General features: G+C 43.9%; 1 protein-coding gene across 3 annotated transcripts in view; it reads right to left on the minus strand.

Moving 5' to 3' along the window:
- Positions 1-22489, minus strand: part of ABAT (4-aminobutyrate aminotransferase) — a 163267-nt gene extending 140778 nt beyond the window's left edge. For 2 of the 3 annotated variants that reach the window (XR_008847264.1, XM_056536397.1), the window contains exon 1: positions 22249-22489. The gene's annotated coding sequence lies outside the window, so the exon portion shown is untranslated. Of the gene's footprint in view, positions 1-22014; positions 22153-22248 lie in introns of those variants that run through there. The other variant, XM_056536398.1, reaches the window with a different exon arrangement.
- Between the last annotated feature and the right edge of the window lie 731 nt (positions 22490-23220).

Below are 23220 nucleotides of genomic sequence, written 5' to 3' on the forward strand. Positions count from 1 at the left end.
AGCATCCAAAGACTGTCTTGCAAACCAGATCAACAAATATGCCAGTGTTTGTGTACAAGAGTAGAGCAGCGCAATATCATTAAACAGATTAAAGGAACACTCCAGAAAAAAAAGACATTGTGCAGGCTCTGTCTTGGTGGCTACAGAACAGTTTCTACGCCTTAACAGTCAATGGCGCACCATGACACACACGTAGTATTGTCCACACTAGCTTTTGTACTCTTCTTTTAGTAGTTTACCCTTTCCTACAAAAGTGACATTTATACCATATTTTTTGCCTTATAAGACGCACTTTTTCTTCCCCAAAACTGGGGGGGGGGGGGGGGGGGGGGGAAGTTGGTGCGTCTTATACAGCAAATACACATTAAAACCCTGTCCTATCGCGGCGGTCCCTGCGGCCATCAACGGCCGGGACCCCCGGCTAATACAGGACATCACCGATCACGGTGATGCCCTGTATTAACCCTTCAGACACGGCGCTCAAAGCTGACTGCCGCGTCTGAAGCGAAAATGACAATAACCCGACTGTTCGGGACCGCCAAGGTGAAATCGCGGCGTCCCGAACAGCTTACAGGACACCGGGAGGGACCTTACCTGCCTCCTCGGTGTCTGCTCCATGCCGGAATCCCCTGGATGGCCGGCGCTCTCCTTCGTCATCATCACGTCGTCCCGTCATCTAATAGGAGCGGCGTGCATAGCGATGTGATGGCGGCGACGGAGGGTGAGGATATCGGGCAGCAGAGACGTTCCAGAGCGACGGGGGACACCCCGGGGATGCAGCGACAGCGATGGAGGGCGACATCCAGGGCAGCGGTGACGGGTCCGGAGCGGTGGGGACACGTGAGTACTACCTTCTATACCAGTGGTCTTCAACCTGTGGACCTCCAGATGTTGCAAAACTACAACTCCCAGCATGCCCGGACAGCCAGCGGCTGTCCGGGCATGCTGGGAGTTGTAGTTTTGCAACATCTGAAGGTCCGCAGGTTAAAGATCACTGTCCCATACTTTACATTGTATTTGGTTCAGAATCTTTATTTTCTGGATTTTATCCTTTAAAATTGGGTACGTCTTATATGTCGGAGCATCTTATATGACGAAAAATACGGTAGGTTGCATATAGTCGTGATACAACAAAGCTCCCCAAAGGGTGGAAATATTCACACATTGGGAGATATTGATCATTGCATTTAGAGTTTTTGTGAGTACTAAGAAAGTACCAAACAGCCATACCTAAGCAACTTTCAGTTTGTACTTGGCAGTGGTCATGAATTTATAAAATTGTCGCCCATAAGAAAAACTAACTGTCGCCCTATGGAACTCACATTGAGCTTCTCATTAAGTTACAGAGAAAATGTCTTCCAGTCTTTACAGCAACCGCTGTGTGAATCAGCTAGTCTAGTCTCTTTGCAGAGCAGCTGGATGTGAAATGGCATCCTATCAGGAAAATTACGCAGTCTAGTATGAGGGGGAGCCAGCGGCTGTTTAGCCTCACTATGCTAATACTGGGAGGGATTATTATTATTTTATTTTTTTTAAGTAAAAGGTCTCACCTAGATTTAGTTTTTACCAATTAGAAACATATAATGAGACATGATCTTTCATTATAATATGCTTCTATTTTTATATTATTTTTACATTCACTTTAAGTACAATATGGGGCAGCCATGTTGCCCGAGCTTCTGCTCTCCTATGCTTTACGGCAGCAATCTAGACCATAGGAAACAATAGTCTGGAGATGACTCAATGACTTCTATGGGAGAGTTTTCCAGGCATACACTGTAACCTCTGCATAGGTCACTGGACAGGGAAGGGGAAAAGGGGACCTTACCTACTGTGAATGGTGTGATCCTCAGATTTCTACATAAAAGTGTCATCCTTCACTATAATCCTGCCTGTGGAAAATGTGGAAAATACTTAAAGGAGTACTCCGGCGCGCACTTTTTTCCTTTTATCCCGTTCGGGCTGCAAAATAAAAGAAAACACACTTTCTCTTACCTGCCAACGAGCCCCCGGAGCTCCGGTACACTCCGGTACAGGTGTTCGGTCCCTGGGCTATATTCTTCTTACTTCCTGTTAGCCCGGCACGTCACACGGACTGAAGCTCCGTGTGACGTGCCGGGCTAACAGGAAGTAAGAAGAATACAGCCCGGGGACCGAACACCTGTAGCGGAGCACCGGGGGCTCGTTGGCAGGTAAGAGAAAGTGTGTTTTCTTTTATTTTGCAGCCCGGACGGGATAAAAGGAAAAAAGTGCACGCCGGAATACTCCTTTGAAGTGTTACTGTCAGTAAGAAGAACTTTTAACATGTCCATCAGACATGTAAAAAGTTGTTGATTGCTCCACTTCCCGGTCCGCTGTGAGATTCGTAAATTTATCTGCATAGACTTCTTTGCAGAGAAATGGGAGGATCTCTAGGCCAACCAGGGAGTGGAGCCCAAAAACGCCCGCTTCCTCGGCTAATAACTCATGATCGCAGCGAGTCTTGGGAGTGAGACTCGATGCGTTCAACAATTTTAGACATGTCAAAAATAGTTTTTAATGACAGTAAATGTAAAAGTTCTCTTGAAGAAAAAAAAATAATTCAGCCGCTAGAGAACAGGTGGGATCCGGGGCTCATGCTGGACATAACTGATCAGGATGATGTCCAGCATAAACCCTTTAGATGCCACGATTAAAAGTATTAAAGTCAGATGCCAATTAGCTCAGGGAAGATGATCAGGACCCACCATGGCAAAAATCGACCTACAGAATTAAGATAACATTTCATTTTTTCTGAAACGTGCATTGTGTGGAAATGAAAAGTTGCAAAATTGCATTTTTCTTTTAAATTTTGCCCCACAATTTTTTGTTTTGTTTTGCCATCGATTTTATGGTAAAATGATCAATGTCATTACAAAGAACAATTGGTGGCACACAAAGCAAACCGTAATATGGGTCTGTAGATGGGATTATTAGAAGGGGAGTCAAAAAAATGTAACCATATAAATAACAAATCCCTGTTATAAAATATGTTGAATATACAAAACATGACAAAATATGTAATTTTTCTAATGACCTATTTGCTTTATTATCCCTGTCATCAAAAAAATAATAATTGGGTCAGAATCTCAGTGCTGAGACCCCCACCAATCATTAGAATGAAGGAGGAGAAGTGTGAAGCTGTGGACTTCTCTCCCATGCTCACTGCAGGAGACAGTCTACATTATAAGTCTATGCAACTGGAGAGAGATCACAGGAAGCAAGGGGAGAAGCACACAGCCATGCGCTTCTCCCCCACATGATCTAATGATCAGTGGGATCTCAGCACAATTAAAACTTCTGACACGGGTTTTTTTTTCTTGAAATAAAAACAGGAACACTTTAATGATGTGTCTTATGATAGAAACAGTAAGACTAGTGTGTCTCCAGGTCTTAGCTCAGTTATAGTAATGTTAGAGTTTATTATTGTAACGTGACGTGAACAGTGGCTTCTAGTTAAATCTTGTAACAGATTTCATTTGTAAGGGGTAAAAGAAGTCAATCATAAGTAATGGAATGTCAGGAAGTTAGGACATTAACACTTACTAGTAATACATTAAAATCCTAGCTACTGGATGACCAAGGTCTGCAAACAATGTACTGAAACTCTAGACCTTGACCAGCTTTTACAGGATTGCATACTAAGAAAAATTCTTGTGCTATAAATTTCACAATACTAGAACTGAAGGTACAGTCCCTGACCATTGTAAACCCTAGGACTCAATACACAGTAATGTCCCCCCAGTAAACAAGGAACCCTATAGGTATGAAAGAGTTGAGTGAATGGCGGTATGAATTCTTTTTTTTTGTCCTTTTCCCGTAACTCAAAAAAAAAAAAAAAATAAATACACAGTAATAATTAAATAAAATTACAATATTGCAATGGGACTTTATGTGGCTACGAGCACACTCAGTTTTTAGTCTATACCCAGGTATTGCATCATTTTTTGGCTACAGCAAGTGCTATTATGCAATTTGCAAACCAGCAAGGAAAGCAGCCCTGAAAAGTGTGAACATAGTCTTAACTAGTAGGGATTGTCCAGAGCAGATTTTTAACACATACCATAGCTAAATTTGAGTTTTCTTTTTTTTAAATTAGTTAGGATGGTATAAAAATAAAAAGGAAAGCATCCTAACCTGCTCAGCTCTTCCGCCATTGCCATTTTGTCAGCAACTAATTCCTGTTGCTCCTCACTTCCTCTGACATGTTGACCCTACAAGAGGTGCCCACTCAGTCCAACCACTAGCTGAGGTGGACCACTGATGTTGGCTGGGCATTTCCTGCGTGATTGACAGGACGGAGTGAGTAGCAACAGGAACTGGTTAAGGTTGAAACATCGATGGCGGGGAGGTGGATTGGTGAGTATGCTTTCCCCTTTTATACCAGCCAACTCACTTAAAAAAATATATATCTGTGCTGTAATACTTCTTTAATATAGTAGGAAACAGACTGAAAACTATTATAGCAATAAAAGTACTCTGTTCATTCTGCCAGAGAGTCATGATTTGTTGGAAAGTCAACCAGTCGTAATATTTTAGCATCTTAAAAATGTCCCTTATTTTATCAAGATCTGCTCTTGACCTCAACGTCCCACTTTACCCATTTACTCCTCCTGTAGTGCTCCAGGAAACTGAGATATTCCACGTGGTTTGTAAGGGTTCCTCACACTCAAGAACAAGGGTCAGCTGTAATCTTCTTCCACAGACTAACAAAATAAGTGCTGAGCAGGATAGAGTTACACAAACACTAGCTTGTTAGTTGTATTCACATTGCCAAAAAAAAAAAAGGCTCGGAGAAAGCCCTGGCTCAGGCCTGCACAAGGGCAAGGTTTCTGACTGTGTCACAAGCCCTTGTGTGTTCCCATATGGTTGTGTCTGCAAATTTATTGACTTTGTACCTATCTGGTATATATAGCTGGAGAGAAACACAGCATACATCGCTTCTCTACCTGGTTTGGGGACAAATCTGGCTACTTAAAGGGGTACTACACTGCTCAGCGTTTGGAACAAAATGTTCAGAACGCTGGAGCCAGGAGCTCGTGAAGTCATATCCCCGCCCCCTCATGACATCACGCCCCGTCCCTCAATGCAAGTTTACGGAAGGGGGCGTGACAGCCATCACGCCCCCTTCCATAGACTTGCAATGAGGGGGCGGGACTATGATGTCACAAGCCTTGTTCCAAATGCTGAGCAGCGTAGTACCCTTTTAAACACACACAAATGACCCCACAGGAAACTATGGGATTAGTTTTGCCATCAGTTTTCCCTTGGAGCCTCTATATAGAACCTTTATATGATGAAGGAAGATCAGTGATAACCAACATCTCTGAACAATAAAAACCTCAACAAATAACTCCTCGTATGACAGGGAACGAGAAAGTAACACAATTGAATTTACAAGTTTTGAGCAAAGTCAATTGTCAAGTTGTAAGACTATAACATTGCTGCACAGTTCTCAGAGAGGCCTCCCCTCCCTCAATGTATATAAGGAAACCAGTCTATAAATCCCCAACTCACATTCCTCAGATGACTGCACATGGGTTTCAGGACTGCACCAGAATAAGTTTCGGAGATGGTCTATTATATAAAGGGAAACATGAGAATGTCAACATGAAAACCAGCTCTGGTGTGGACACTGTTCAGTGAGGTTCTAAAGAATGTTAACTGCTGGACGCTATTAGATAATACTGTATGTCTATGCCTCAAATAAGAAAAAAACACTAATTGAAATGCTCTGATAACATAATATCAATTTAATAAATAATTAATAAGCTCATACTATTGAGCAGCTCCCAAGATACAGTTTATCCTTCATCACATCCAGGTCTAAAATGGGGAGGCAAACCGTCAGATATAAGTGCTGACAGTCTAAAGAGGGCGACGATAATGAGGACAGTACTGTTACCAGTGTTGCTGCACTGTGGTATTTGCCGCTGCTGGACAGGTACTTTGTGGTGCACCATATTATCTGTGTAATGCAGCTGAATAGGTATTTTTGTGCAGTACTGTGGTATTCCTTTGGAACTGTTGGGGAAAAATGTTGTGCTTCACTGTAGTATTTGGTGCTGCTTTAGAGGTATATTGTACTTTACTGTAGTATTTGGTGCTGTTGGACATGTATTTAGTGCTGCACTTTGGTATTTGGTGCTGATAGAGGGTATCATATGCGCTGCATGGCAATATTTACTTACCAGTTTACCATTTACACACCAGTAAGAGTAATATGGGAGCTGCATGGTCAATTTTGGACATATCGGTCGATTTTGGACATTATCGGTATCGGCAATTACCTTGCCGATATGCCGATAATATCCTGCCCCGCCTCCCCGACCAGAGGCCGCCGCCGCTGCCCCATTGCCTCCCCCATCCCAGGTTTTATAATTACCTGTTCCCGGGGTCCGTGCTACTTCTGGCTCCTGCAGCATCCTGCGCGCTGCGCAGCGCAATGACGAGTAACGTCCTCAATGCGACGTCAATGTCAGTGCGCACAGTGACAGCTCAGGACGCCGCCCGAGCCAGAAGTAGCGCAGACCCCGGGAACAGGTAATTATAAAACCGGGGATGGGGGAGGCAATGGGGCAGTGCCGGCGGTGGTGGTTGGACTAGGTAGGACCCCAGGACAGGCAGGGGGAGAGAAGCGGGCGGCGGCCTCTGGCCCCGCAAAAGCCGATGCAGTTCACTGATTTAAAGCACCCGCTTTAAATCATTGATCTGCAGCGGCTTCTGCAGGGCCGGGTGGGGGTGGGGGGGTGTAAATAGCCAATAACTTATACTGAAATATCGGTATAAGTTATCGGCTATCGGCCTGAAAGGTCACAGATTATCGTTCCTAAAAAAAAATTATATCGGTCGATCCCTAGTCCAGAGCCACACTTCATCTAAAACAGACCCTGATCACATATAGACTAAAATGTCTAGTGATGAGGCATATTGGTCAGGGGTGGGACCTGTACACATCTATCAGACATTAAGGGGATATTCCTGTGAATGTTCAATAAATATCCCTTAACAGTTGTCACCAGGGAAGGCTGCATCTGGTTTTAAATGTAATGTATGGTTGGCCATGTAATGCATGCAGACCACATATGGACAAGTCTCCACTGTAGAGAAAGCAGGGATGGTGTCTGCTGCTTCAAGCTACATCCTGGCCAGACACACTTCCCAATAGGCAGATCTCGATGGCAGACCTGGGCAGCAATTGCAGAACTTTGATATATATGGCAACAAGTGAACAGTAACTTCATGAAGTCTGTAAGGTTTTGAGCAACTTTGACAAAGGCCAAACTGTGATGGCTGGAAGAATGGGTTAGAACATCTCCAAAATAGCAGGTCTCCCAGTGTAAAATGGTTAGTACCTGCCAAAAGTAGTCAAATCTGCAGAATGAACATGTGTCTGATGCATGTGGGTAGTAAAGACTAGACTATCAACTCTGATCCCCAAGAAGAGCTACAAAAATGAATGCTGGCTATGACAGAAAAAATGTCACAACATATCATGCTTCACAGATTGCTGTGTATGGAGGTTGTATAATTGCAGACAGGTCAGAGTGCTGCCCATGCTAACACTTACCTACAATGGGCACATAAGCATGAGTACTGGCCCATGGAGCAATCAAAGAAAATGACCTGGTCTCATGAGTTACATATTCTTTTACATTGTGTGGCTGGGTGTGTGCGCAACTTACCTGGGAATGAGATGGCTCCTGGATGCACTATGAGAAGAAGGTAAGTTGGCATAGGCAGTGTGATGATCAGGGGAAAGTTCTGCTGGGAAACCTTGGGTCCTGGCATCAATCTGAATGGTACTTTGTTTGCAACAATGTTTAAATAGGTGATAAGTTTCAAAGTCCTTCCGTTCATTGCAGTCGTATTCTCTAGTGGCAATGACCTTCTTCAGCAGGATAATGGTTAGCTACACTGCAAAACTTGTTCAGTACTCAGGACATGACAAAAAGTTCAGGTGTTGACTTGGCCTTCTAATTCCACAGACAGCTTACAGGATTTACAGATTTCCTGGGCGGAAATAATACACAGAATTAACCGCAGATCCTAAGGCTATGTTCACAAAGTTGATTCCGTGCAGAATGTCCGCCCGGGAAACATGGGTGACCATTTTGCACATTTGAATGTTCCGGAGGGCGTTAGGATTGCTCAGAAATATGCCGTCTTATAGACTGTAATGCATTTCCGAGCAGAATACTCTGAAAGAATAGACATGACTATTCTTTCTGGGGACATGGAGATGGTTTGGAAGGATTAGGAGACATACGCAATATCAGGCAGGTAGTTTTAATGTTATGGCTGATTCAAGTAACTAAAGTACTCAAGAAGGATGGAGTTGTAAAGTGAACCTTTACAACATTAGAAAACATTGCCTTCTGCACTGCAAATTTTAACAGAACAGGTATAGTCAAGTGAAGGAGTGTCTGGTATTCCTTCTTATTTCAGATTCCATTTTCCAGCAGAAACATTAAAGGGAACCAATCATCAGATTTTACCCTATATAACGCTTGGCAAAGCATTTTATAGGGTAAAATCTTTATTTTCACCATTCCCGGGGGACGCTCCTGCCCCCAGGGATGGTGAAGAAATGAAGTTATAAACTAGTCACCGCCGCCGCAAGTAGTCACCTGGGCGGGGAGCTCTTCTCACCTACTCCCGTTCTTCGGCCGGGAGCGACGCCCCCTCCGCTTGATTGATGGGCCACGTCATCGCTCTGCTCCGTCTGTTCAGTGAGCGGAACAATGACGCGGCCCATCAATCAAGCGGAGGGGGCGTCGCTCCGGGCCGAAGAACGGGAGTAGATGAGAAGAGCTCCCCGCCCAGGTGACAACTTACGGCGGGGGCGGTGACTAGTTTATAACTTCATTTCTTCACCATCCCTGGGGGCATGAGCGTCCCCCGGGGATGGTGAGGACAACAATTTTACCCTATATAACGCTTTGCCAAGAATTATATAGGGTAAAATCTGATGATTGGTTCCCTTTAAAGGGGTTATCCACCATAAGGTGATTTTAGTATGTACCTGGCAGACATGCTTAGGAAGGATCTGCGCTTGTCTTGCGGCTAAATGGCTAGATTACCATAAAAATGTGGCTAGATTTTTGTGAACTTGTAGTGCCTGTTTGACTTTTCTTTTTTTGACTACAAATCCCACAATGCCATTTTCCTCCCTCCCACACATCAGCCATCCCACCCATTGAAACAAAAGACCTGTGCCTACAGCTGTTGCATTAGTTGTAGATTAATCCCTCCACCCATTGAAGCAGACAGGCTCCCTGTCATCAGCTGACTAGTGCGTCAGGTCTCGGCCGCATTGCAAGCTGGGAAAAATCTGAGACAACAGTCATTTTGTATGCTGTTAAAAATAAATAGTGGGGTGAAAATCACAGAAGAATTGTGAGAAAATCGTCACACACAGGTACAGACACTATATTATGAACTACATATTATGATAAGAAAGCTATTTTCTTATCATGAAGACTTATAATCCCCCTCCCCTATCTGTACCGTACATACATTCTTACTATTCAAGGCTCCATTACAGATGTTTGCCTTGGGCTGCTTCATACTGTACAGAACTCGTACTGTATACTATTATATACCAAATGTAACATTATAAATAAAGTGGATCTATTATAAAGTAGTAAATGAAGCCTGGCCTGTAGAATGGAATGTCTTTTGCTTTTTGAGGCCATTGATTTTGTTTCTCGATGCACATTTTCTTGTCATTTACATTAAAAAGACTTTAGAGTGTCTAAGTATTAATGTCTGAATGGAGCACTTGTACAGATGGGCGACTCCATTATCTATGCCATCCACTTGTATGGCCTGAAGCGCTGTTCTGTTCTTGACTGAGAATAGCTAATATGAACCTTCATAGCTAAAAGACCTTCACAGCTGTCAATAAAAGTCGTGCATCATATATTATATTATATTACGTATATTATATTACGAGCTAAAGTGTTTCCCAACCAGATGGACGGCGGACTGATTCAACATGTATGTGAAATGACTGCCATTGGGATTGACAAAGCAGCATAGTACTGGCTGGAAACATTGCCAACCCCCATACCAAGCTTCTCTTAGGCCCAGTACATGCTGTGTCTAAGCTCTACATTTAGTGTTCATCCTACCAAGAAAGGCTCCTTTCTTAGATAATAAACACAGCCATAGGCTTACATTAACCTTACAGAGACAACAAGCTTCCAGCTTCTGTCAGGTTGGTATGTGTCGATATACCTTGTAGTCTCATAGAAAAGCGCAGAAGACTGCACCTTCCTATATAGAGGGCCACAAAACATGGGGGAGATTTATTAAAACCTGTGAAGAGAAAGAGTGGTGCAGTTTTACATATCAACCAATCAGATGGCTTGTTTTATTTTTCAGAGGCCTATTTGACAATAAAAGAAGCCATCTGATTGGTTGCTAATGGCAACTTTTCCTCTGCACATGTTTTGATAAATCTCCCCTAATGTATACCGTGCAGTATACTTTTTTACTACCATCTAGAGAGAGGGAGGAAGGAAGGTGCCTCATGTGCGGGATCAGCCGGTCTTGTTAGTGGGGGAAGGGGACGGTAATTCCCAAGCCGCTTACCAGAGTTGGTTGTGCGCCCACACACAACAAGGTAAAGTGTAAAATGAATATAAGTATAGGTCCACTGCAGCCCTCCTGGGTAGAAGTAGAATCAAAATAGGATTACCGTAAATTCAGGAGTTAGTCCAGCGCAGAGGAACCATCAGGGAGCCAGATAAAATCAATAGATTTATTAGATGCAACGCGTTTCGCTGCGTATGCGCAGCTTCATCAGGCCTGATGAAGCTGCACATGCGCAGCAAAACGCGTTGCATCTAATAAATCCATAGAATTTATCTGGCTCCCTGATGGTTCCTCTCTGCGCCGGACTAACTCCTGAATTTACGGTCATCCTGTTTTGTTTTTACTACCATGGGACTCTACGGGCAAGGTAAGCCACCATATATCCTTAGAGTTGCATGTGCCTGAGCTTTACATCAGAAATATATGTTGTGAGCATATACCCCCCATGAAAGGTTTTAATGCTGTGTATTAAGAGTCTAAGGGCATGTTCACACACTAGATTTATCATAAGCAAATAAAATTATTATTATTTTTTATTTTTTGCTTTAAAGTTAATTTGTGCAGAAATCTGATGTTAAACCCTACTAAAGTTAGGCCAAAAAGGCACAAGGATGAGCACTCATTGTGATCAATGGGGCAAATCCTTTGCTTTTCTGTGCACATTGCATAGCAAGCATGAGGGGGCAAATTTATCATTAGCTTTACTCTGTGGTGTTGATTAGTTGCACCATTTGCGGCAGTTGCTGTTTAAAGACTTTTCATTGCCACATTTGCTTTAGGTGTTTTCTCTAAAATTGTGTAGCTATGCCATAGTCTGGTTTAGGCTTCTTTTTACCGGAGTGCCAAGGACAAGGAGGCGCCGCCTTCCGGACTGCTCTCCAGGCAGTGGTCAGGAGGTAGGCCGCAGACATTGCAGGCCAGCAGCAGCTTCAAAAAGACACCAAGAGGCACCAAAGGGTAAGGGAAGAAGGAGATGGAATTTAAGGGGCAGACTAAGGGGCTAAAAAGAAAGTAAAGTAGTAAATAATAGTAGGTATACTATGCTGCTTGGCCATCCCCCTAACAACCGAGGCCACATCCCCTAACAACCGATGAATCTATAATGGGAATGGTCCACAGCGATATTGAATAATTGTTGCAGACCTACATATTTTCTACATATTTTCCACATGCCATGCAATCATTTAATACATTTGGCACAGGTACACATTACCACCACACAAATTAAAAGGTGTAGAAAAAGTGTGGCACTCATAATGGCTGATCTGATCGCCCGCGGCACTGCCACGGGGATCAGATCAGCCAAGATGGCGGACAGAGGTCCCCTCACCTGCCTCCGTCTGTCTCCCGGGGTCTTCTGCACTGATTTGCCTTCCAGCAGACCAGAGCAGAAGATCACTGATAATACTAATCAGTGCTATGCCCTATGCATAGCACTGAACAGTATTAGCACTAGAATGATTGCTATAAATAGTTCCCTATGGGGACTAAAAAGGTGTAAAATAAATGTAAATTTTTTTTTTTTTAAGTAAAAAATAAAATAAAAATGTGAAAAAGCCCCTCCCCAATAAAGTTTTAAATCACCCTTTTTCCCCATATTAATACATAAAAGCGTAAAAAAAAGCTAAATAATAAACATATTTGGTATTGTTGTGTGCATAGATGTCCAAACTATAAAAATATTATGTTAATGATCCCCTACCGCGAACGGCGTAAACGTAAAAAAATAAATAAAATAAAAGTCAAAAAAAATTTTGTCACATCAAACAGCAAACATTTTTTATAAAAAGCAATCAAAAAGTCACATTTATGCAACTCTGGTACCAAAACAAACTTCAGATCATGGAGCAAAAGCTGAGCCCCCACACATCCCTGAATACAGAAAAATAAGAAAATTAGAGGTGGTCAAAATAGGGCAATTTTAAACATACTGATTTTGTCAAATAAAAAAATAAAAAAGTTTGAGATTCTTTAAAAGCAGTACAAGAATAGAAATGTATGTAACCATGGGTATCGTTTTAATCGTATTGACCCACAGAATAAATAAAACATGTATTTTTACTGTAAAGTGAACAGCGCAAAAATGAAACCCCCCAAATTTGCTAAATTATGATTTTCGTTTACATTTCCTTATAAAAATAATTTTATGGGTTTACCATACATTTTAGGGTAAAATGAGTGATGTTTTTTGCGTGGCCAGTTGTACATTGTAATGACAAGCCCTCATATGGGTCTGGGAATGGAAATCTAAAAAAGAGTTAAGAATTTTAGAAGGCGAGGAGGAAAAAACAAAAATGCTAAAATAAAATTGGCTGTGTCCTTAAGGTGAGTTGGGCTGAGTCCTTAATGGGTTAAAGGGGTACTCCGGTGGAAAAACTTTTTTTTTTTTTTTAAATCAACTGGAGCCAGAAAGTTAAACATTTTTGTAAATTACTTTTACATTTTACTATTAAAAAATCCTTTCAGTACTTACTAGCTGCTGAATACTCCAGAGGAAATTATTTTCTTTTTGGAACACAGTGCTCTCTGCTGACATCACGAGCACAGTGCTCTCTGCTGACATCTCTGTACATTTTAAGAATTGTCCAGAGTAGGAGAAAATCCCCATAGCAAACATATGCTGCTCTGGACAGTTCCAAAAATGGACAGAGACGTCAGCAGAGAGCACTGTGCTCGTGATGTCAACAGAGAGCACTGTGTTCCAAAAATAATTTCCTCAGTAGTATTCAGCAGCTAGTAAGTACTGGAAGGATTAAGATTTTTTAATAGAAGTAATCTAGAATTCTGTCTAACTTTCTGACACCAGTTGATTTAAAAATAAAAATAAAGTTTTCCACCGGAGTACCCCTTTAACCACCATTCTATCCATGGTACTTTTTTTCATGTCACAGTTTGTAATCCACAAAGAAAAATTCCACTGCATGTGAATGAGGCTGTAAAGCCATATTCCCTTGCATTGGAAGCAGATTTGTCCTAAGTTTGTGAACCCTTCAAGATTAAATTTTTGCATAAATTTGACTTTACAATCATCAAAATTTTAAGCTTAACCCCTTCAGGACCAAGCCCATTTTGGCCTTAAGGACCAGAGCGTTTTTTGCACATCTGACCACTGTCACTTTAAACTTTAATAACGCTGGAATGCTTTTAGTTATCATTCTGATTCCGAGATTGTTTTTTCGTGACATATTCTACTTTAACGTAGTGGTAACATTTTTTGGTAACTTGCATCCTTTCCTTGTGAAAAATCCTAAAATTTGATGAAAAATTTGAAAATTTTGCATTTTTCTAACTTTGAAGCTCTCTGCTTGTAAGGAAAATGTATATTACAAATAAAAAAAAAATTTATTCACATATACAATATGTCTACTTTATGTTTGCATCATAAAAGTGACGAGTTTTTACTTTTGGAAGACACCAGAGGGCTTCAAAGTTCAGCAGCAATTTTCCAATTTTTCACAAAATTTTCAAACTCACTATTTTTCAGGGACCAGTTCAGGTTTGAAGTGGATTTGAAGGGTCTTCTTATTAGAAATACCCCACAAAAGACCCCATTATAAAAACTGCACCCCCCAAAGTATTCAAAATGACATTCAGTCATCATTTTAACCCTTTAGGTGTTTCACAGGAATAGAAGCAAAGTGAAGGAGAAAATTCACAATCTTCATTTTTTACACTCGCATGTTCTTGTAGACCCAATTTTTAAATTTTTACAAGGGGTAAAAGGAGAAAATGTATACTTATATTTGTAGCCCAATTTCTCTCGAGTAAGCACATACCTCATATGTCTATGTAAAGCGTTCGGCGGGTGCAGTAGAGGGCTCAGAAGGGAAAGAGCGACAAGGGGATTTTGGAGAGTACGTTTTTCTGAAATGGTTTTTGGGGGGCATGTTGCATTTAGGAAGCCCCTATGGTGCCAGAACAGCAAAAAACCCTCACATGGCATACCATTTTGGAAACTAGACCCCTTGAGGAACATAACAAGGAATAAAGTGAGCCTTAATAACCCACAGGTGTTTCACGACTTTTGCATATGTAAAAAAAAATTATTTTTTTTCACTAAAATGTGTGTTTCCCCCCAAATTTCACATTTTTCCAAGGGTTAATAGCAGGAAATACCCCCCAATATTTGTAACCCCTTCTCTTCTGAGTATGGAGGTACCCCATAAGTTGACCTGAAGTGCACTATGGGCGAACTACAATGCTCAGAAGAGAAGGAGTCATATTTGGCTTTTTGAGAGCAAATTTTGCTCGGGGGGCATGTCGCATTTAGGAAGCCCCTATGGTGCCAAAACAGCAAAAAATACCCACATGGCATTCCATTTTGGAAACTAGACCCCTTGAGGAACGTAACAAGGAATAAAGTGAGCCTTATTACCCCACAGGTGTTTCATGACTTTTGCATATGTAAAAAAAAAAAAAAAAAATTCCACTAAAATGTGTGTTTCCCCCCTAATTTCACCTTTTTGCAAGGGTTAATAGCAGAAAATACTCCCCAAAATTTGTAACCCCATCTCTTCTGAGTATGGAGGTACCCCATAAGTTGACCTGAAGTGCACTATGGGCGAACTACAATGCTCAGAAGAGAAGGAGTCATATTTGGCTTTTTGAGAGCAAATTTTGCTCGGGGAGCATGTCGCATTTAGGAAGCCCCTAAGGTGCCAGAACAGCAAAAAAAACCACACATGGCATACCATTTTGGAAACTAGACCCCTTGAGGAACGTAACAAGGGGTACAGTGAGCATTTGCCCCCCACTGGTGTCTGACAGATCTTTGGAACAGTGGGCTGTACAAGTTTTCATTTTCATGGACCACTGTTCCAAAGATCCGTCAGACACCTGTGGGGGGTAAATTCTCACTGCACCCCTCATTACATTCCGTGAGGGGTGTCGTTTCCGAAATGGGGTCACATGTGGGGTTTTTTTTTTTTTGCGTTTGTCAAAACCGCTGTAACAATCAGCCACCCCTGTGCAAATCACCTCAAATGTACATGGTGCGCTCTCCCTTCTGGGCCTTGTTGTGCGCCCCCAGAGCACTTTGCGCTCACATATGGGGTATCTCTGTAGTCGGGAGAAATTGCGTTACAAATTTTGGGGGGCTTTTTTCCCTTTTACCTCTTGTGAAAATGTAAAGTATAGGGCAACATCAGCATGTTAGTGTAAAAAATAAAAAAAATTTACACTAACATTCTGGTGTAGACCCCAACATTTCCTTTTCATGAAGGGTTAAAGAAGAAAAAGCCCCCCAAACCTTGTAACGCAATTTCTCCCGAGTACAGCGATACCCCATATGTGACCCTAAACTGTTGCCCTGAAATACGACAGGGCTCCAAAGTGAGAGCGCCATGTGCATTTGAGGCCTAAATTAGGGATTTGCATAGGGGTGGACATAGGGGTATTCTACGCCAGTGATTCCCAAACAGGGTACCTCCAGCTGTTGCAAAACTCCCAGCATGCCTGGACAGTCAACGGCTGTCCGACAATACTGGGAGTTGTTGTTTTTCAACAGCTGGAGGCTCTGCTTTGGAAACAGTGGTGTACCGGACGTTCTTATTGGGGGAGGGGGGCTGTGTAGGGGTATGTGTATATGTAGTGTTTTTAACTTTTTATTTTATTTTGTGTTAGTGTAGTGTAGTGTTTTTAGGGTACAGTCACATGGGCGGGGGGTTACAGCGAGTTTCCCAGCGCAAAATTTGCTGCATCTCAAGATGCGAGAAACCCACTGTAAAAGCCTCGCCCATGTGAATGTACCCTGTACATTCACGGGGGTGGCGGGGCGGGGGGGGGGGGCTTGCATCAGCTGTTGCAAAACCACAACTCCCAGCATGCATGGTCTGTTAGTGCATGCTGGGAGTCATAGTTTTGCAACAGCTGGAGGCACACAGGTTAGGAAACACTGAGTTAGAAACAGACAATGTTTCCCAACCAGTGTGTCTCCAGTTGTTGCAAAACTACAACTCCCAGCATGCCCAGACAGCTGAAGGGCATGCTGGGAGTTGTAGTTCGGCAACATCTGAAGGGCCAGATGTTGCTGAACTAAAACTCCCAGCATGCCTGGACAGTCAGTGCATACTGGGAGTTGTAGTTTTGCAACAGCTGGAAGAGCACAGATTGGAGACCATTATACAATGGTCTCCAAACTGGGGCCCTCCAGATGTTGCAAAACTACAACTCCCAGCATGCATGGTCTTTTAGTGCATGCTGGGAGTTATAGTTTTGCAACAGCTGGAGGCACACAGGTTAGGAAACACTGAGTTAGAAACAATGTTTCCCAACCAGTGTGTCTCCAGCTGTTGCAAAACTACAACTCCCAGCATGCCCAGACAGCTGAAGGGCATGCTGGGAGTTGTAGTTCGGCAACATCTGAAGGGCCAGATGTTGCTTAACTAAAACTCCCAGCATGCCTGGACAGTCAGTGCATGCTGGGAGTTGTAGTTTTGCAACAGCTGGAAGAGCACAGATTGGAGACCATTATACAATGGTCTCCAAACTGGGGCCCTCCAGATGTTGCAAAACTACAACTCCCAGCATGCCCGGACAGCCAAAGGCTGTCTAGGCATGCTGGGAGTTGTAGTTTTCAGACTCCTAGAAGCAGCAGTGAAGATCTTCACTGCTGCCTCTGAGGACTACATACTTACCCGTCGCTGCTCGTCCACGTGGCCGGTCCCGCGCTGCTCCTCGGTCCCGCCGCTGGATCAGGTAAGTCCGCCGGTCCCCACGTGTTCCCCCCGAATGCCGCAGGTCCCCGCGAGCCCCTGCAGCGCTTCGTCCCCCGTTCTGCCCGACTTCCAGGGGCGGGCAGTGCGGGGGATCTGAACTTTCACCCCAGATCACTGTGATTGGTCCACAGGGACCAATCACAGTGATCGCTGACCAGGACCATCAATTGATGGTCCTGGGGGTGAAGCAGAAGTTGTCCCCTGCTGGAAACAGCGGGACTTCTGCCAGTTAACCCGTGCGATGCTGCGCATCGCCGGGTTAACTGCATGTCATTTATAAACGCCGGGATGCGCGAACGCACTGCACAACCCGGCGTTTATATATGACATTCTGCGGGAAGGGGTTAAATGCACCATATCAAATTCCTGATTCCCACTGCAATTGCTAGTTAAACCAGGGATGTGCACCACCATCCACGTGCATGGCAACTCCAAGACCAGCTTGCAATGGTTATTAACACAGCACTAGCTGTGGCCCCTAGCACTACACGTAAAAGCGGCCTCGGGATTAGAAGATACATTTTTAAAGGAAAAAGTGAGAGTGAGATCAGGTGACAATCAGGTATGAGTGGAATCCATCACTGAACACCAATGGTGTGCATGGTAACTGCAAGCAGAAAGCCACTCCTCTCCAAAAATATTAATAAATAAAAATTTTAAAAAACATTGCTGCCCATCTGCAGCTTGTTAAAATTTACTTGGACAAGCCAGAATGTTATTGGGTTTGTGGATGGATGAGACGAAAATTTAGCTTTGTGGTTTCAATGAGAAGATATATTGTTGGAAAAAGGAAAACATTACCATAAAAACCTCATATCATACATACGTAACATACCGTAGTTTGGACCTGTTTTGCTGCATTTGGGTCAGGACGGCCTTTAATCATTTGTGGAACAATAAATTCAAAAATATACCAGCAAATTCTAAAGAAAAATGTCAGGACACCTACCTTTGAGATGAACTTCAAAAGAATGTGGGTCATGCAGGAAAACCCCAACCCTATGCAAACAGGTTGTTCCAACAAAGAATGGTTAAGAAAAATTAAGGTAAAATTGTATTGGCCAAATCAAAGTCCTGACCTTAATCAAATAGAAATGTTGTGGAAAGACCTGAAGCGAGCAGGTCATGGGAGGAAACCCACCAACATAACAGAGTTGAAGCTGTTTTGTACTGAGTAAGGGTATGTTCACACGTCGGAATGTCTGTGCTGAATTCCACAGGAATATTTTACACGGATATTCTGCTGCAGCAGAGTCCCATTGTACACGGTGGCATTTCCACAGCAGATGTTTCTGCCACAGAAATCCTGATTTCTGTGTCCGCAAAAAGAATAGACTTGTCTATACTTTTTGTGGATTTATCTCAGAAATCCATCGTTGTCTATGAGACAGCGCATTTCCAAGCGGTCCTAATGCCGGTCGGATTCTCTAAATGTGCGGAGTGTCCGCACATGTTTTCCGTGCAGACATTCTGCACATTTTACGTCATGGGAACATGGCCTAATGGGGTAAAATCCCTCCAAGCCGATGTGCAGGTAACAGGAAATGTTTAGATACTGGTATTGCTGCACACTGGGTACCAGGAGGCAAACTGGGTACCAGGAGTGAAGGTTCACATACTTTTGCAGCTGACAGATGTGTGTGATATTGGATCATTTTCCTCAACAAATAAATGACCAAGGCTAACACTGTTGACCCATTGTTTGGTTCTCTGAGTCTACATTTAGTATTCAAATATATGAGTTAATTAAAGGAATAGACCCCTATCCATCTGTCCCATAGAGATGCATGGAGGGGGCCTGTTGACCCTTGACAGGAGAGAGAGCGGAGTGCCGTAAAGTCGATCAAGCGGGGGGGGGTTCATAGTGGTCGGGCCACTCAAACCCCACCCCTCCACCACAATTAGACATTTATCCCCTAAGGAATACATTTTCCTACGTGGGACTACTCCTTTGAAGGGGTATTCCAGCCTTAGACATCTTATCCCCTATCCAAAGGATGGGCTAAGATGCCTCATCACAGGGGTCCAGCCGCTGGGGACGCTGCACGATCTTCGGGAAGCTCCTGGCATTCTGTGTCAAGCGCTGCTCCGGAGATGGAGACATGACATCATGCCACACCCCCTCCATTCATGCCTATGGGAGGGGGCATGATGCCTGTGACTCGTTGGGCTCCAAGATGCGGAAGAAGACCAAACCCACTCACCGAACCCGCACAAGAGTGATATCAGCGCACTGGGGGAGTGGCGGAAGGTGAGTTAAAGTTTGTTATTTTACTTCTTGCAGGCCGTGCACAATGGAAGAAAATACATTTCACCAGAGTACTCCTTTAAGTATGTTAGTATTGTTGATGGTCATAATATAGTCAGTAATTAAAATGATAACTGTCCTCCTACAGTAATCTACACAGTGCGATGTCACGAGCCATGCCATATTTACTTAGAAAAGAATGCTCTATCGGGTCCAAGTAAAGCCGCCTTCCGACTTAAACCAGATGAGTTATTCACAGAATTTCTAGAACAAGTGTACTGGATTACAGTGCAAGAACGGATTATTTTATGTAAAGACCTAAAATATGCTGACGGTGGCTGCTTGTAGGAAACACAAAGTGATAAGTCTCCTAAAAACAGAAGTGTGCACAGTTACTAGTAGTGCACCACAGGACTGATCATTGTTAGGCTGGAGCTGCAGAATAAGATATAGTACAATGTGATTTCTCACTGTTGTTTTAGGTGTTTTTTATACGCTTTGACCTTAGAGACCACGGACTTCTATTCACTGTGTTGGAACCATCCCGTCTATACTTGGCAACAGGGTTATATTTTTCTAGATAGAATGCTGCCTAGCAGTGATATTGGGATAGTGCTATGTGACACCACAGCATGCATTGTACGTCCGGCCCAGGGAATTGTGCAGAAATAACAAGATCTACGCAACCTGCCCCAGATGTAGCATCGTGTTAGGCCTCCTCCAGTCAACCAGCATGAACTTTTGTAATGGATACAAAATATTTTTCACCACTGGTGTAAAATGGTCAAAGCATAAAATTACTACCTCCAAAAATCCTCAGTGGCCTTCTGAAGAACATCTTCTAAACTGTTCTACATTGAGTAGTAGTCAATAATTTACTGCCCATCTTCTAATACTAACAGGAACCACAGCCATGCACCAAGTGTACCACTGGTAATATAACATGTAAACACAACGGGTATCCGTGATTCCCAATAATATGTATACTATGCATTGCCAATGTAGGTAAGCAGACCCTCAGCCTGCATTCATTTACCACTAGGAAGCACAACTAGACCCCACATACACATCTTACCAAACATCACAGGGTACCAGAAACACACAGTCATATAGATGGGAAGACATTTTAAACCAGCACTGGGTTCTTTCATCTCAACAACCAACAGCACCAGTTTCTGTAACCATCAGCGTTTAGGTCTGTGACTGAATCCACAAACAACGGGTTCTGTTACCTCATTATCCAACAGCACAATGTTCTGTGACCCCATCACCAGGTTCAGAGACCTTACCACCCATCATCACTCAGTTCAGTGACCTCATCTGCAACAAACAGCAGGCTCTAAAAAATCATAACCCAGCAGCACTGGGTTCCATTACTTCATCATCCAGCAGCACTGGGTTCCATTACTTCATCATCCAGCAGCACTGGGTTCCATTACTTCATCATCCAGCAGCACTGGGTTCCATTACTTCATCATCCAGCAGCACTGGGTTCCATTACTTCATCATCCAGCAGCACTGGGTTCCATAATGTCATCACTCTCCAGAATTGGGTTCTATTATTTCATCACCCACCAGCACTGGTTTCCATACTGTCATCACCCTCCAGCATTGGGTTCTATGACCTCATCACCCACCAGCACTGGGTTCCATACTGTCATCACCCTCTAGTATTGGGTTCTATTATTTCATCACCCACCAGCACTGGTTTCCATACTGTCATCACCCTCCAGCATTGGGTTCTATGACCTCATCACCCACCAGCACTGGGTTCCATAATGTCATCACCCTCCAGCATTCAGTTCTATGACCTCATCACCCACCAGCACTGGGTTCTATGACCTCATCACCCACCAGCACTGGGTTCCATAATGTCATCACCCTCCAGCATTCAGTTCTATGACCTCATCACCCACCAGCACTGGGTTCTATTACCTCATCACCCACCAGCACTGGGTTCCATAATGTCATCACCCTCCAGCATTCAGTTCTATGACCTCATCACCCACCAGCACTGGGTTCTATGACCTCATCACCCACCAGCACTGGGTTCCATAAAGTCATCACCCTCCAGCATTGGGTTCTATGACCTCATCACCCACCAGCACTGGGTTCCATAATGTCATCACCCTCCAGCATTGGGTTCTATGACCTCATCACCCACCAGCACTGGGTTCCATAAAGTCATCACCCTCCAGCATTCAGTTCTATGACCTCATCACCCACCAGCACTGGGTTCCATAATGTCATCACCCTCCAGCATTGGGTTCTATGACGCTATCATCCACCATCATCTGATTGTTCAGGATACACTGGACACATCATTGAGGCTGTAGGCATCCATCATACATTCCATCATACATACCATCACCTTCTACAGCTGCAGTATTGCTGACACCACGATCATGTGTATCCCAGACAACGCGTTACCTGAGGACGGAGCCGCAGGCAGCTCTCCCCGCACCGAGGTCAAGGACACTGTTCCTCGATACTATCATCGGCGTAAACAAGTAGAGCGCTGCACAGTGTAATCCTATGTGCTGGAGCCGCACAATGCGCAGCCAGTGATCGGGATGCGGAGCTGGAGGACCAGGTGATCGCCGCTCTCAGCACATCCACAACAGCGCCGCACATAACGGTCCCCACATGATAATCGGATCTTACCTCTCAGCTGTGCGGTGGACACCCCCGGTCCTCCCCGGTAATGCGGAGCCTCCAGACAAGCTGAGCCGATAAACGCCGCCCGGTAACGGGCAGTTCTATCGGGAGCAGCTAGTTCTCCTTCTTGGCAAGCACCTTCTTGACGTCAGGAGATCACGTGACGGTGCAAGTCACATGGTTCTGGAGTCCAAGCGGGCGTTTGGGTTTTGGGGAACGCGACTACAACGCGATGTGAGGGGCGGCTATTGTGCTGTAATGGGGGCTGACAGGAAAGAGGAGAGGTGATGAGGGGCTCACAGGGAGAAGGGGAGGTGCTGTTATTGAGGCGATAACAAGGATGACAGCAGATCATTTAGGAAAGATAACAGGAGCCCCCTTTAGGGAACATGACAGCAGCCTCCCTTTAGGTAACATTACAGCAGCCCCCCTTTAGGTAACATTACAGCAGCCCCCTTTAGGGAACATTACAGCAGCCCCCTTTAGGGAACATCACAGCAGCCACCTTTAGGTAACATTACAGCAGCCCCCCTTTAGGTAACATTACAGCAGCCCCCCTTTAGGTAACATTACAGCAGCCCCCCTTAGGTAACATTACAGCAGATCCCTTTAGGTAACATTACAGCAGCCCCCCTTAGGTAACATTACAGCAGATCCCTTTAGGTAACATTACAGCAGCCCCCTTTAGGTAACATTACAGCAGCCCCCTTTAGGTAACATTACAGCAGACCCCCTTTAGGTAACATTACAGCAGACCCCTTTAGGTAACATTAAAGCAGCCCCCCTTTAGGTAACATTACAGCAGCCCCCCTTTAGGTAACATTACAGCAGCCCCCCTTTAGGTAACATTACAGCAGCCCCCTTTAGGTAACATGACAGCAGCCCCCCTTTAGGTAACATTACAGCAGCCCCCTTTAGGTAACATGACAGCAGCCCCCCTTTAGGTAACATTACAGCAGCCCCCTTTAGGGAACATTG

This window comes from Hyla sarda, chromosome 8, assembly GCF_029499605.1.
Source record: "Hyla sarda isolate aHylSar1 chromosome 8, aHylSar1.hap1, whole genome shotgun sequence".
NCBI classification, from domain to species: domain Eukaryota; kingdom Metazoa; phylum Chordata; class Amphibia; order Anura; family Hylidae; genus Hyla; species Hyla sarda.